This window comes from Hyperoodon ampullatus (genome assembly GCF_949752795.1).
Source record: "Hyperoodon ampullatus genome assembly, chromosome: 6".
Classification (NCBI taxonomy): domain Eukaryota; kingdom Metazoa; phylum Chordata; class Mammalia; order Artiodactyla; family Ziphiidae; genus Hyperoodon; species Hyperoodon ampullatus.
Genome location: NC_136919.1, coordinates 71092269 through 71107559, shown reverse-complemented (window position 1 = coordinate 71107559; position 15291 = coordinate 71092269). Strand labels below are relative to the sequence as shown.

General features: G+C 34.7%; 1 protein-coding gene across 1 annotated transcript in view; it reads left to right on the top strand.

The window, feature by feature from the left end:
- The first annotated feature begins 9476 nt into the window (after positions 1-9476).
- The window catches only part of JAK2 (Janus kinase 2), a 138647-nt gene continuing 132832 nt past the window's right edge, over positions 9477-15291 (top strand). The window contains exon 1 of the mRNA XM_079706852.1: positions 9477-9535. The gene's annotated coding sequence lies outside the window, so the exon portion shown is untranslated. The remainder of the gene's footprint in view (positions 9536-15291) is intronic.

Below are 15291 nucleotides of genomic sequence, written 5' to 3'. Positions count from 1 at the left end.
ATTCTTAGAAAGGTATAAACCTTCCAAGACTGAACCAGGAAGAAATAGAAAATATGAACAGACCAATCACAAGTAATGAAACTGAAACTGTGATTAAAAATCTCCAACAAACAAAAGTCCAGGACCAGATGGCTTCACAGGTGAATTCTATCAAACATGTAGAGAAGAGCTAACACCCATCCTTCTTAAACTTTTCCAAAAAACTGCAGAGGAAGGAACACTCCCAAACTCATTCTATGAGGCCACCATCACCCTGATACCAAAACCAGACAAAGATACTACAAAAAAAGAAAATTACAGACCAATATCACTGATGAATATAGATGCAAAAATCCTCAACAAAATACTAGCAAAGAGAATCCAACAACACATCAAAAGGGTCATACACCATGATCAACTGGGATTTATCCCAGAGATGCAAGGATTCTTCAATATACGCAAATCAATCAGTGTGATACACCATATCAACAAATTGAAGAATAAAGACCACGTGATCATCTCAATAGATGCAGAAAAAGCTTTTGACAAAATTCAACACCCATTTATGATAAAAACCCTCCAGAAAAAGTGGGCATAGAGGGAACTGACTTCAACATAATAGAGGCCATATATGACAAACCCACAGCATCATTCTCAATGGTGAAAAACTGAAAGCATTTCCTCTAAGATCAGGAACAAGACAAGGATGTCCACTCTCACCACTGTTATTCCATATAGTTTTGCAAGTCCTAGCCACGGCAATCAGAGAAGAAAAAGAAATAAAAGGAATACAAATTGGAAAAGAATAAGTAAAACTGTTTGCAGATGACATGATAATATACATAGAGAATCCTAAAGATGCCACCAGAAAACTACTAGAGCTAATCAATGAATTTGGTGATGTTGAAGGATACAAAATTAATGCACAGAAATCTCTTGCATTCCTATACACTAATGATGAAAAATCTGGAAGAGAAATTAAGGAAACTCTCCCATTTACCATTGCAACAAAAATAATAAAATACCTAGGGAGACAAAAGACCTATATGCAGAAAACTATAAGACACTGATGAAAGAAATTAAAGATGACATAAACAGATGGAGAGATATACCATTTTCTTGGATTGGAAGAATCAATATTGTGAAAATGACTATACTACCCAAAGGAATCTATAGATTCAATGCAATCCCTATCAAATTACCAGTGGCATTTTTCACAGAACTAGAACAAAAAATCTTAAAATTTGTATGGAGACACAAAAGACTCCGAATAGCCAAAGCAGTCTTGAGGGAAAAAAACGGAGCTGGAGGAATCAGACTCCCTGTCATCAGCCTACACTACAAAGCTACACTAATCAAGACAATATGGTACTGGCACAAAAACAAATAAAGGCCAATGGAACAGGATAGAAAGCCCAGAGATCAACCCACGCACCTATGGTCAACTAATCTATGACAAAGGAGGCAAGGATATACGATGGAGAAAACACAGTCTCTTCAGTAAGTGGTTCTAGGAAAACTGGACAGCTCCATGTAAAAGAATGAAATTAGAACACTCCCTAACACCATCCACAAAAATAAACTCAAAATGGATTAGAGACCTATATATAAGCCCGGGCACTATAAAACTCTTAGAGGAAAACATAGGCAGAATATTCTTTGACATAAATCACAGCAAGATATTTTTTGATCCACCTCCTAGAGTAATGGAAAGAAAAACAAAAATAAACAGATGGGACCTAATGAAACTTAAAAGCTTTTGCACAGCAAAGGAAACCATGAACAAGACCAAAAGACAACCCTCAGAATGGGAGAAAATATTTGCAAATGAATCGTCGGACAAAGGATTAATCTCCAGAATATATAAACAACTCATGCAGCTCAATATTAAAAAAACAAACAACCCAATCCAAAAATGGGCAGAAGACCTAAATAGACATTTCTCCAAAGAAGACATGCAGGTAGTCAAGAAGCACATGAAAAGCTGCTCAACATCACTAATTATTAGAGAAATGCAAATCAAAACTACAATGAGGTATCACCTCACACCAGTTAGAATGGGCATCATCAGAAAATCTACAAACAACAAATGCTGGAGAGGGTGTGGAGAAAAGGGAACCCTCTTGCACTGTTGGTTGGAATGTAAATTGATACAGCCACTCTGGAGAACCATATGGAGGTTCCTTAAAGAAGTAGAAATAGAATTACCATATTACCCAGCAATCCCACTACTGGGCATATACCCAGAGAAAACCATACTTCAAAAAGACAGATGCACCCCAATGTTCATTGCAGCACTATTTACAATAGCCATGTCATGGAAGTAACGTAAATGCCCTTTGACAGACGAATGGATAAAGAAGATGTAGTACATATAAACAATGGAATATTACTCAGCCATAAAAAAGAACAAAATTGGGTCATTTGTAGAGACATGGATGGATCTAGAGACCGTCATATAGAGTGAAGTAAGTCAGAAAGAGAAAAACAAATATCGCATATTAATGCATAGATGTGGAACCTAGAAAATGGTACATATGAACTGGTTTGCTGAACAGAAGTAGAGAAGAAACATATGTACAGCAAGGGGGGAAGTGGCGGGGGGTGGGGGTTCTGGTGTGATGAATTGGGAGATTGGGATTGACATTTATACACTGATGTGTATAAAATGGATGACTAATAAAAAATAATAATTTTTCTGATCTTAAAAATTTTATGTCCTTTTTGAACAGGTGACACATTTAAATGTTTTAGACTTCAAAAAGTAGTAAGTATTTTTGTACATAAGTCAGTTTGTGTGTATGTGTCCATAAATATAGGTTAAATAAATAGAAGAGGAATTGCTGATTTAAAAGTGGTATGTGTTATTAATTTCAATAAATATTGCCAAATTTATCTCTATAGAAATGCCAATTTATACTTTTCTACACTTTTCAGATGGTTTGATCTTTGCCAATTTGAGATGTGAAAAATGGAATCTCATTATTATTTTAACTTTAAATTTTCTTTTCCTGGGAACTGTTCACTCTCATCCTGGCTCATTTTCTTTTGGATTGTTGACCTTTTACTTTGATTTGTGAGAGTTTTTTTTATACTAGGGAACATAGCTCTGTGTTTGGGAAATGCATTGTAAATATTTTCTCCATGTTGTATTTTTATCTTTTTTGCGTCTCTTTATAGTGTAATATTTTTTTTGGCCATGCATACATTTTTTATTTTTCATTTTTTTCAGTCCTTTCTGTCAGTTATCAGTCTTTTTTTTGTTTTTAATCATACTTCATTAGGTCCCTCTCATCCCTGAAATCATGTTTTTGAAACTCTCCCATGTTTTGTTGATCCAGCTGGTATTTATATTGGTGCAAGGTATAAGATGGAATCCATCCTTTTCCTTCAGATCATTGTCTGATTGTTCCAACACTATCTGTTGAATAATCCATCTTTTTTCTGCTGTTGTGAAATGGTAGTGTTTTAAACTGTGTATATAGTTGGGTCCATTTCCTGACTTTGTTTCAACAAAGGCTCCTGTGAAACTGTACTGTGAGTTCTAGGTCAGGGAATATTTCTATTAGTTTCTTCATTTTCAGGTCCTATATAGTATTTGGCATGCAGGAGGTATTCAAATGTTTGAAGATAAAATGAACAAGTCAACAATTTAGAGACATAAGCAGATCTTTGTGTCAATTACACAATTTAATTATTCTATTTAATTTCCCTTTTTATTCTCTTTTTTAAAAATATTTATTTATTTATTTGGCTGAGCCAGGTCTTAGTCGTGGCACGCTGGATGTTTGTTATGACATGCGGCGTCTTTAGTTGCAGCATGTAGGATCTAGTTCCCTGACCAGAGATCAAACCTGGGCTCTCTGCATTGGGAGCGTGGAATCTTAGCCATTGGACCACCAGGGAAGTCCCGTTTTTCTTATTTTTAAACTTGGATCTGACTTTGGTTTTTCCGTTTCTCTTTTGCCTTTTTTTTTTGGCTTTATTATGAGGTCTTATTTTTTGTATTTGATGAATGGATTTTTGCTAACTTAAGATCTTTTCTTCTCTTCCTAATCTATTTTTGGCCTTTAATTGTTAATAATTTAACAATGGTTAAATTGTGGTTTTATCTGTATCAAATTTGCATACCAAGAGAAGTTTGTCACTCATAATGGCAGTCCATAGCCTAGGGTGAATCATTTGAGAACTGGAATACCCAAGAAAAAATTAATTTAAGGGCTGATTATCACATCTGTGGATAATTGACCAGAACAGAAAAGATAGAATTAAAGGTGAGTCTGGATTTTATAACTTAATATTTTGAAAAAGTGAACTTAGAATAATGTTTTTTAAGCTTTTGTAATGGATGGATACTACTTTGTATATAAAATATATATAAACAAGAGAATCAGAGTAGTAGCCTGTCTTGTTAAAAAATATTATTCCTGCTTTTACCCCCAACTCTCCTTCCCACAGACTTTTTTAAGGCAAATATTCAGTGATAATTGGAATATATTTATTACCTGGAACATTTTAAATTATTAATAATAATATAAGTATGCCTTTCATTGTAATAAGTTTCACAGTGTGGCTGATTATGGTGGTCAATAAAAATAACATTGTATTAAGAACAGTCTTCATGGTAGGAGTTATTTCTCTCCTTTGATACTACTTTCCTTCCTCTACCTCTCACCCTTTGTTTATAGGCAACCATTAGATATATTGATTTAACAAAGGTTTAACTTGGAAAGATTTGTTCGGAGAGGATTTCAGCACCCTGGGGAATGACCAGAGAAGAAGATAGTAAATTATGGTACAAGTTCGTTTGATTTATGATGGTTAATGTGGAAGTGGAAATCCATCCAAAATAGAAAATACTTAAGTGTCTAGAAAATTAAATTTCATTTCCATGTTTATGTATTCCTGATTCTTGCTTATGCATAAGTGGTTTATTTTTTATCTGATGCATTATAATCTTTACAGAATTATTTCATTAGAATGTCTAAAATAGTATTCTTCTAAAATGATAGTATTTTAAAAATCAGTATGAGCTTAAATTCATACTGATTTAAATAACTTTAGATTTTTTGAATGTCAATAGCAAAAGATAATGTTAAGTACTTCAATAGTAGAATTAGTTAAATATCCTGTGCAATTTTATTTTCTATAGGCAAACTCATCACTTGTTAATATAAAAAAATTTCTTGGTAGTATAAGATTGGAGTGTGATGGTTTTGAAATGAAATCTTAAGGGTCACTCCGCCCCTCCCCCATGATGCACAGCACTTTCAGAGATCTATTCAAAGACTTTCCCCCATCTTTATTTTCACCTTTTCCTATGTAGTCATCATGAAGAATGATTCTGAGGAGTGGCTCAAAATGTGTTCCTAGGACGAAAAATAGGGAAAGGAGATAAATTTGCTGAAGAATTTACATTTTTCTCTGCTTGCTATTCGTATATAATCCATGGCGCCAGGTTTCTTAGGAGATCTTTTGAATTATTGCTTGTCATGCATATATTTCCGTGACTGGCCCAGGGTAAAATGATGAAGTTTGACTTCATTGTCCTTTAAATGTGTACCTGTTCTCATCCTTTTCTTCTCTAAAACCTCAAAGTTGAGTAAGTATTCATCTCACATCCCTTCCTTCTTACGTGAAAGAATCATGATGTTGTTTTAAAATACACACATTTGCATATATTTTATACACGGTTTTAAGAGGCAATATTAGAGTAATATACGTGTTGAACAATATCTCTTCAAACAGAAAAAGTCAGGTGCATAAACGTGGTGATCTAAAAATCACATTCATCAATCAAAGGGGAAAAAAGATTACAAGTCCTTTAGTGATTGGTTTAATAAATTGCTTAATAAATTTTAGTATCTTTCTGGATGTTTAATTTAATTTAATTTTTTTGCACTTAATGGTTTTTTAAAAAAAATTTTATTGGGGATATAGTTGATTTACAGTGTTGTGTTAGTTTCAGGTGTACAGCAAGTGAATCTGTTATACATATACATACATGCACTCTTTTTTAGATACTTTTCCTGTATAGGCCATTACAGAGTATTGAGTAGAGTTCCCTGGGCTATACAGTCGGTCCTTACTAGTTATCTGTTTTATATATAGTAGTGTGTATGTGTCAATCCCAATCTTTCAGTTTATCCCTCCCCCCTGCCTTATCCCCCGGTAACCATAGGTTAATTTTCTACATCTGTAACTCTATTTCTGTTTTGTAGATAAATTCATTTGTAGCCTTTTTTAGATTCCACATATAAGTACTATCATATGATATTTGTCTTTCTCTGACTTACTTCACTCAGTATGACAATCTCTAGGTCCATCCATGTTGCTGCAAATGGCATTATTTTGTTCTTTTTTATGGCTGAGTAATATTCCATTGTATATATGTACTACATCTTCTTTATCCAGTCCTCTGTTGATGGACATTTAGGTTGCTTCCATGTCTTGGTGGCTATTGTAAATAGTGCTGCAATGAACATTGGGGTGTGTGTATCTTTTTGAATTATGGTTTTCTCTGGGTGTATGCCCAGGAGTGGGATTGCTGGATCATATGGTAGCTCTATTTTTAGTTTTTTAAGGAACCTCCATACTGTTCTTCATAGTGGCTGTACCAGTTTGCATTCCCATCAACAGTGCAAGAGGGTTCCCTTTTCTCCACACCCGCTCCAGCATTTATTGTTTGTAGATATTTTGATCATGGCCATTTTGACTGGTGTGAGGTGATACCTCACTGTAGTTTTGATTTGCATTTCTCTAATAATTAGTGATGTTGAGCATCTTTTCGTGTACTTTTTAACCACCTGTATGTCTTCTTTGGAGAAACGTCTATTTAGATCTCTTGCCCACTTTTTGATTGGGTTATTTGTTTTTTTGATATTGAGCTGACTGAGCTGTTTGTGTATTTTGGAGATTAATCCTTTGTCGGTTGTTTCATTCGCAAATATTTTCTCCCATTCTGAGGGTTGTCTTTTCACTTTGTTTATGGTTTCTTTTGCTTGCTGTGCAAAAACTTTTAATTAGGTTCCATTTGTTTATTTTTGTTTTTATTTTCTTTACTCCAGGAGGTGGATTGAAAAAGACCTTGCTGCAATTTATGTCAGAGAGTATTCTACCTATGTTTTCCTCTATCAGTTTTGTAGTATCTGATCTTACATTTAGGTCTTTAATCCATTTTGAGTTTATTTTTGTGTGTAGTATTAGGGTGTGTTCTAATTTTGTTCTTTCACATGTAGCTGTCCAGTTTTCCCAGCACCACTTATTGAAGAGAGTGTCTTTTCTCCAGTGTATATTCTTGCCTCCTTTGTCTTAGATTAAGTGACCTTAAGTGTGTGGGTTTATTAGTGGACTTTCTATCCTGTTCCATTGATCTGTATTTCTGTTTTTGTGCCAGTACCATACTGTCTTGATTACTGTAGCTTTGTAGTATAGTCCGAAGTCTGGGCGCCTGATCCCTCCAGCTCCGTTTTTCTTTCTCAAGGTTGCTTTGGCTATTCAGGGTCTTTTGTGTTTCCGTATAAATTGTACAATTTTTTGTTCTAAATCTGTGAAAAATGCCATTGGTAACTTGATATGGATTGCATTGAATCTGTAGATTCCTTTGGGTAGTATAGTCATTTTGACAATATTGATTCTTCCAATCCAAGAACATTGTATATTTGTTCATCTGTTTGTGTCATCTTTTATTTTTTTCATCAGTCTCTTACAGTTTTCTGAGTATAGGTCTTTTGCCTCCTTAGGTGGGTTTATTCCTAGGTATTTTATTTTTAATGTGTCAAGTACAGTTTTAAATCAATAGGGTCATCCCATTCATTCTCATTTGTGCCATTTTAACTCAAGAGTGTGTATTGTAGAGACTTTTCCATTTCACTGATTAGAGATTCATTCATTAATTCATTTATTCATTTAGTCCTTTCCTTATTCAGTCAGAGGGCCACTCAGCTCAGTCTGTCACTCCTTTGGTTAGTTGGTTACTCTCTTGGCTGATCATGCACTCACTCACACATTCATCCTATCAGTCACGTATTCAGCTGGTCAGTCAGTCATTCAAGTCACTCAGTGGGTCAATTGGTCACTCAGTGTCAATCAGTCCCTCACCCACCTATGCACTCAACCATATCAATCAGCATTTAATCAGTCATCCATTAAATAAATAATACAATCATTCAGTAGATACTTAATGTCCATTTTAAGCTATGCACTGCATATAATGCTAAGGATAAGTCAATGGACATCATTTGTAATGTCCTCACAGTATTCTCTTCGCTAAGTATACCATAGTTAATTGATCAGGTCCCTTTAAGGTCATTAAAACTTCTTTTCATTATTATAACCAGTGTTTCATAGAATTCTTAGTATGCATATTACTGCTCTTGTCCTTTTTAAATGGAAAAAAATTTAGATATTATTGTTTTTTTAATATCCTTGCCAACATTGGGTATTGCAGATCTTTTTAATCTATGCCATTGTGATAGGGAAGAAACAATATCTCAATTATTTACTTTTCTCTGATTATTAATCATGTTGACCATGTTTTCAGTTTAGGGAATGTTTGTTTCTTTTGTGAAATGCCTATTCATGTTTTTTGTCCATTTTCTTACTGATTTGTAACAGTTGGTTGTATAAATACATTAAACCTTTGTAACATGTTTTTCTCTCAATTTTACAAAAACTTCTGATTATGATATTTATAATTTTATGTAGTCCAATTATGTATCAGTCTTTATTTCCTTTATTTCATTTTTTTTTTTGCTTAGATGTTGGGTTTGGAAAGGATGTACATATGTGAAAGATTTTTGGGTAAGAAATAATTGAAGTGGATGGATTTAAAATACACCAAAGAAATTAGTGGAAATGTCCAACTTAAAATGTGTAAGGGTACGAAGAAGAAGAACATGAGGAAGAGTCAACAGCAATGATTTTTAAAGAGAGTATTTATAAGCACTTGAAAATGTTTTAAATCATTTTAAAGGAGTAGGATCCAAATATAAAGAGAAGTATAATATGGAAATGAAATAAAGGCATATACTCATTGCACAGATTGTTTCCTAGTGACAGTTATAATAACGTAGACGTAATTTTTATATTTTCTTATGCCTTTTAGGAGTTTCTTCTTTAAAAAATTGTCAAGCATATATGTATGTATATATATATATATATATTTCATTGTGATCAGTTTTTATAAATGGTCCATGTGTGCTCAAAATTATATATTTTAGGTGGAAGGCTGTAATATATTTGTCATTTTGTAGTGAATTGTTTGTCTTTTTTCAGTTTGTGAAGCTCTTTGTGTATTAGAGATATTGTTTGAGAAATGAATTGCAAATATTTCCGTAAGTCTATTTGTCTCTTGGTTTTGTTCATGGTCCCTTTTCTCTAGAGAAATGGAAAATTTAATATAATAGATCTTTTTCTTTATTGTAGAGGTAGAAAACTTGAATAACTTCAGTGTCGTTAATGAGTATAAAGAGGCTTGTTATGGAAGATAGTAGGGAGAAGTGGAGACCATGGGGAACTGGAGAGTGCCTGTCCTGCCTAATGCGTTGAAATTCAAGTGAGAATTAAAAAAACACTTTATTAGTCTAGGAAACTATGGACTTAGATAACCAATTTGTGTGACTTTTGTTATATGGATTTTGGGTTTCCCATTTTGTGTAAGAAAGTTTTTCCATTCCAGGTAAAGTCCTCTCAGAGATTCTTCCAGTATTTTCATTATTTTATTTTTTACATTAAACACTTAATTCTTATTTTATTTATTTATTTATTTATTTATTTATTTTTTGCGGTACGTGGGCCTCTCACTGTTGTGGCCTCGCCCATTGTGGAGCACAGGCTCCGGATGCACAGGCTCAGCGGCCATGGTTCACAGGCCTAGCCGCTCTGCGGCATGTGGGATCTTCCTAGACCGGGGCACGAACCCACGTCCCCTGCATCGGCAGGTGGACTCTCAACCACTGTGCCACCAGGGAAGCCCTATAATTTATTTTTATATAAAGTATATAGTAGTAGCATGTTTTCTCTAGTTACACTATCAGTTATGCCAGTGCCTTTTGTAAAAAAAAAAAAAAATCCTTTTCTACTGTATAGAAATGTCATCATTATCATATTAAGTTGCTATATATACTTGGATTTATTTCTGGATGCTCTTTTGGTCCACTGACCTGTCTAGTGCATACCAATACTATTTTGGCTGGGGTTGTTTTATAGTAAGTTTTAATATCTGATAGGGTAAATATTTTCCTGTAATTTTTCTGACAAATGTATTAAGAGTTTTGATAAATTAATTATAAAAACACAAATATGCCAAAAGACCAATAAGAAAAAGACTGAAACCGTTCATAAATCTACATAGACAACAAATATAATCATCCTTACCAGTAATAAGGAGAATTCAGTTAAAATAGAACTAACTTCCTCCCTCCCTTCCTTTTTTTCCTTTGCAGCACAATATTTCTAATAGTTTGAATTGCAAGCCATACAAAAAAATCCCATTCACAATAGTAAAAACTTTATAATGCTTATGAAATACATTCAAACAATTTAACAGGCTCTATATTTTTAAAAAAATTCTCTTGAATTTAATCTTTTTTTTTATTAGTTTCTGCTTTATAACAAAGTGAATCAGTCATACATATATATCTGTTCCCACATCCCTTCCCTCTTGCATCTCCCTCCCTCCCACCCTCCCTATCCCACCCCTCCAGGCAGTCACAAAACACCGAACTGATCTCCCTGTGCTATGCGGCTGCTTCCCACTATCTATCTACCTTACGTTTGGTACTGTATATATGTCCATGCCTCTCTTTCGCTTTGTCACAGCTTACCCTTCCCCCTCCCCATATCCTCAAGTCCGTTCTCAAGTAGGTCTGTGTCTTTATTCCTGTTTTACCCCTAGGTTCTTCATGACATTTTTTTCCTTAAATTCCATATATATGTGTTAGCATATGGTATTTGTCTTTCTCTTTCTGAGTTACTTCACTCTGTATGACAGACTCTAGATCTATCCACCTCATTACAAATAGCTCAGTTTCGTTTCTTTTTATGGCTGAGTAATATTCCATTGTATATATGTGCCACATCTTCTTTATCTATTCGTCCGATGATGGACACTTAGGTTGTTTCCATCTCTGGGCTATTGTGAATAGAGCTGCAGTGAACATTTTGGTACATGTCTCTTTTTGAATTATGGTTTTCTCAGGGTATATGCCTAGTAGTGGGATTGCTGGGTCATATGGTAGTTCTATTTTTAGTTTTTTAAGGAACCTCCATACTATTCTCCATAGTGGCTGTACCAATTCACATTCCCACCAGCAGTGCAAGAGTGTTCCATTTTCTCCACACCCTCTCCAGCATTTATTGTTTCTAGATTTCTTGATGATGGCCATTCTGACTGGTGTGAGATGATATCTCATTGTAGTTTTGATTTGCATTTCTCTAATGATTAATGATGTTGAGCATTCTTTCATGTGTTTGTTGGCAGTCTGTATATCTTCTTTGGAGAAATGCCTATTTAAGTCTTCTGCCCATTTTTGGATTGGGTTGTTTGTTTTTTTGCTATTGAGCTGCATGAGCTGTTTATAAATTTTGGAGATTAATCCTTTGTCAGTTGCTTCATTTGCAAATCTTTTCTCCCATTCTGAGGGTTGTCTTTTGGTCTTGTTTATAGTTTCCTTTGCTGTGCAAAAGCTTTGAAGTTTCATTAGGTCCCATTTGTTTATCTTTGTTTTTATTTCCATTTCTCTAGGAGGTGGGTCCAAAAGGATCTTGCTGTGATTTATGTCATAGAGTGTTCTGCCTATGTTTTCCTCTAAGAGTTTGATAGTTTCTGGCCTTACATTTAGGTCTTTAATCCATTTTGAGCTTATTTTTGTGTATGGTGTTAGGGAATGATCTAATCCCATACTTTTACATGTCCCTGTCCAGTTTTCCCAGCACCACTTATTGAAGAGGCTGTCCTTTCTCCACTGTACATTCCTGCCTCCTTTATCAAAGATAAGTTGACCATATGTGCGTGGGTTTATCTCTGGGCTTTCTATCCTGTTCCATTGATCTATCTTTCTGTTTTTGTGCCAGTACCACACTGTCTTGATTACTGTAGCTTTGTAGTATAGTCTGAAGTCAGGGAGCCTGATTCCTCCAGCTCCGTTTTTCGTTCTCAAGATTGCTTTGGCTATTCGAGGTCTTTTGTTTTTCCAAACAAATTTTGAAATTTTTTGTTCTAGTTCTGTGAAAAATGCCAGTGGTAGTTTGATAGGGATTGCATTGAATCTGTAGATTGCTTTGGGTAGTAGAGTCATTTTCACAATATTGATTCTTCCAATCCAGGAGCATTGTATATCTCTCCATCTATTTGTATCATCTTTAATTTCTTTCATCAGTGTCTTATAATTTTCTGCATACAGGTCTTTTGTCTCCTTAGGTAAGTTTATTCCTAGATATTTTATTCTTTTTGTTGCAATGGTAAATGGGAGTGTTTTCTTGATTTCACTTTCAGATTTTTCATCATTAGTGTACAGGAATGCCAGAGATTTCTGTGCATTAATTTTATATCCTGCTACTTTACCGAATTCATTGATTAGCTCTAGTAGTTTTCTGGTAGCATCTTTAGGATTCTCTATGTATAGTATCATGTCATCTGCAAACAGTGACAGCTTTACTTCTTCTTTTCCAATTTGGATTCCTTTTATTTCCTTTTCTTCTCTGATTGCTGTGGCTAAAACTTCCAAAACTAAGTTGAATAAGAGTGGTGAGAGTGGGCAGCCTTGTCTTGTTACTGATCTTAGTGGAAATGGTTTCAGTTTTTCACCATTGAGGACGATGTTGGCTGTGGGTTTGTCATATATGGCCTTTATTATGTTGAGGAAAGTTCCCTCTATGCTTACTTTCTGCAGGGTTTTTATCATAAATGGGTGTTGAATTTTGTTGAAAGCTTTCTCTGCATCTATTGAGATGATCATATGGTTTTCAATTTGTTAATATGGTGTATCACATTGATTGATTTGCATATATTGAAGAATCCTTGCATTCCTGGAATAAACCCCACTTGATCATGTTGTATGATCCTTTTAATGTGCTGTTGGATTCTGTTTGCTAGTATTTTGTTGAGGATTTTTGCATCTATGTTCATTAGTGATATTGGCCTGTAGTTTTCTTTCTTTGTGACATCCTTGCCTGGTTTTGGTATCAAGGTGATGGTGGCCTCGTAGAATGAGTTTGGGAGTGCTCCTCCCTCTGCTATATTTTGGAAGAGTTTGAGAAGAATAGGTGTTAACTCTTCTCTAAATGTTTGATAGAATTTGCCTGTGAAGCCATCTGGTCCTGGGCTTTTGTTTGTTGGAAGATTTTTAATCACAGTTTCAATTTCAGTGCTTGTGATTGGTCTATTCATATTTTCTATTTCTTCCTGATTCAGTCTTGGCAGGTTGTGCATTTCTAAGAATTTGTCCATTTCTTCCACGTTGTCCATTTTATTGGCATAGAGTTGCTTCTAGTAGTCTCTCATGATCTTTTGTATTTCTGCAGTGTCAGTTGTTACTTCTCCTTTTTCATTTCTAATTCTATTGATTTGAGTCTTCTCCCTTTTTTTCTTGATGAGTCTGGCTAATGGTTTATCAATTTTGTTTATCTTCTCAAAGAACCAGCTTTTAGTTTTATTGATCTTTGCTATCGTTTCCTTCATTTCTTTTTCATTTATTTCTGATCTGATCTTTATGATTTCTTTCCTTCTGCTAACTTTGGGGGTTTTTTGTTCTTCTTTCTCTAATTGCTTTAGGTGCAGGGTCAGGTTGTTTGCTCGAGATGTTTCCTGTTTCTTAAGGTGGGATTGTATTGCTATAAACTTCCCCCTTAGAACTGCTTTTGCTGCGTCCCATAGGTTTTGGGTCGTCGTGTCTCCATTGTCATTTGTTTCTAGGTATTTTTTAATTTCCTCTTTGATTTCTTCACTGATCACTTTGTTATTGAGTAGTGTATTGTTTAGCCTCCATGTGTTTGTATTTTTTACAGATCTTTTCCTGTAATTGATGTCCAGTCTCGTAGCATTGTGGTTGGAAAAGATACTTGATACAATTTCAATTTCTTAAATTTATCAGAGCTTGATTTGTGACCCAAGATATGATCTATCCTGGAGAATGTTCCATGAGCACTTGAGAAAAATGTGTATTCTGTTGTTTTTGGATGGAATGTCCTATAAATATCAATTAAGTCCATCTTGTTTAATGTATCATTTAAAGCTTGTGTTTCCTTATTTATTTTCATTTTGGATGATCTGTCCATTGGTGAAAGTGGGGTGTTAAAGTCCCCTACTATGAGTGTGTTACTGTCAATTTCCCCTTCTATGGCTGTTAGTATTTGCCTTATGTATTGAGGTGCTCCTATGTTGGGTGCATAAATATTTACAATTGTTATACCTTCTTCTTGGATCGATCCCTTTATCATTATGTAGTGTCCTTCTTTGTCTCTTCTAATAGTCTTTATTTTAAAGTCTATTTTGTCTAATATGAGAATTGCTACTCCAGCTTTCTTTTGGTTTCCATTTGCATGGAATATCTTTTTCCATCCCCTTACTTTCAATCTGTATGTGTCTCTAGGTCTGAAGTGGGTCTCTTGTAGACAGCATATATATGGGTCTTGTTTTTGTATCCATTCAGCCAATCTGTGTCTTTTGGTGGGAGCATTTAGTCCATTTACATTTGAGGTAATTATTGATATGTATGTTTCTATTCCCATTTCCTTAATTGTTTTGGGTTCGTTATTGTAGGTATTTTCCTTCTGTTGTGTTTCTTGCCTAGAGATGTTCCTTTAGCATTTGTTGTAAAGCTGGTTTGGTGGTGCTGAACTCTCTCAGCTTTTGCTTGTCTGTAAAGGTTTTAATTTCTCCATCAAATCTGAATGAGATCCTTGCTGGGTAGAGTAGTCTTGGTTGCAGGTTTTTCTCCTTCATCACTTTAATTATGTCCTGCCACTCCCTTCTGGCTTGTAGAGTTTCTGCTGAGAGATCAGCTGTTAACCTGATGGGGATTCCCTTGTGTGTTATTTGTTGTTTTTGCCTTGCTGCTTTTAATATGATTTCTTTGTGTTTAATTTTTGACAGTTTGATTAATATGTGTCTTGGCATATTTCTCCTTGGATTTATTCTGTATGGGACTCTCTGTGCCTCCTGGACTTGATTAACTATTTCCTTTCCTATATTAGGGAAGTTTTCAACTATAATCTCTTCAAATATTTTCTCAGTCCCTTTCTTTTTCTCTTCTTCTTCTGGAATCCCTATAATTCGAATGTTGGTGCGTTTAATGTTGTCCCAGAGGTCTC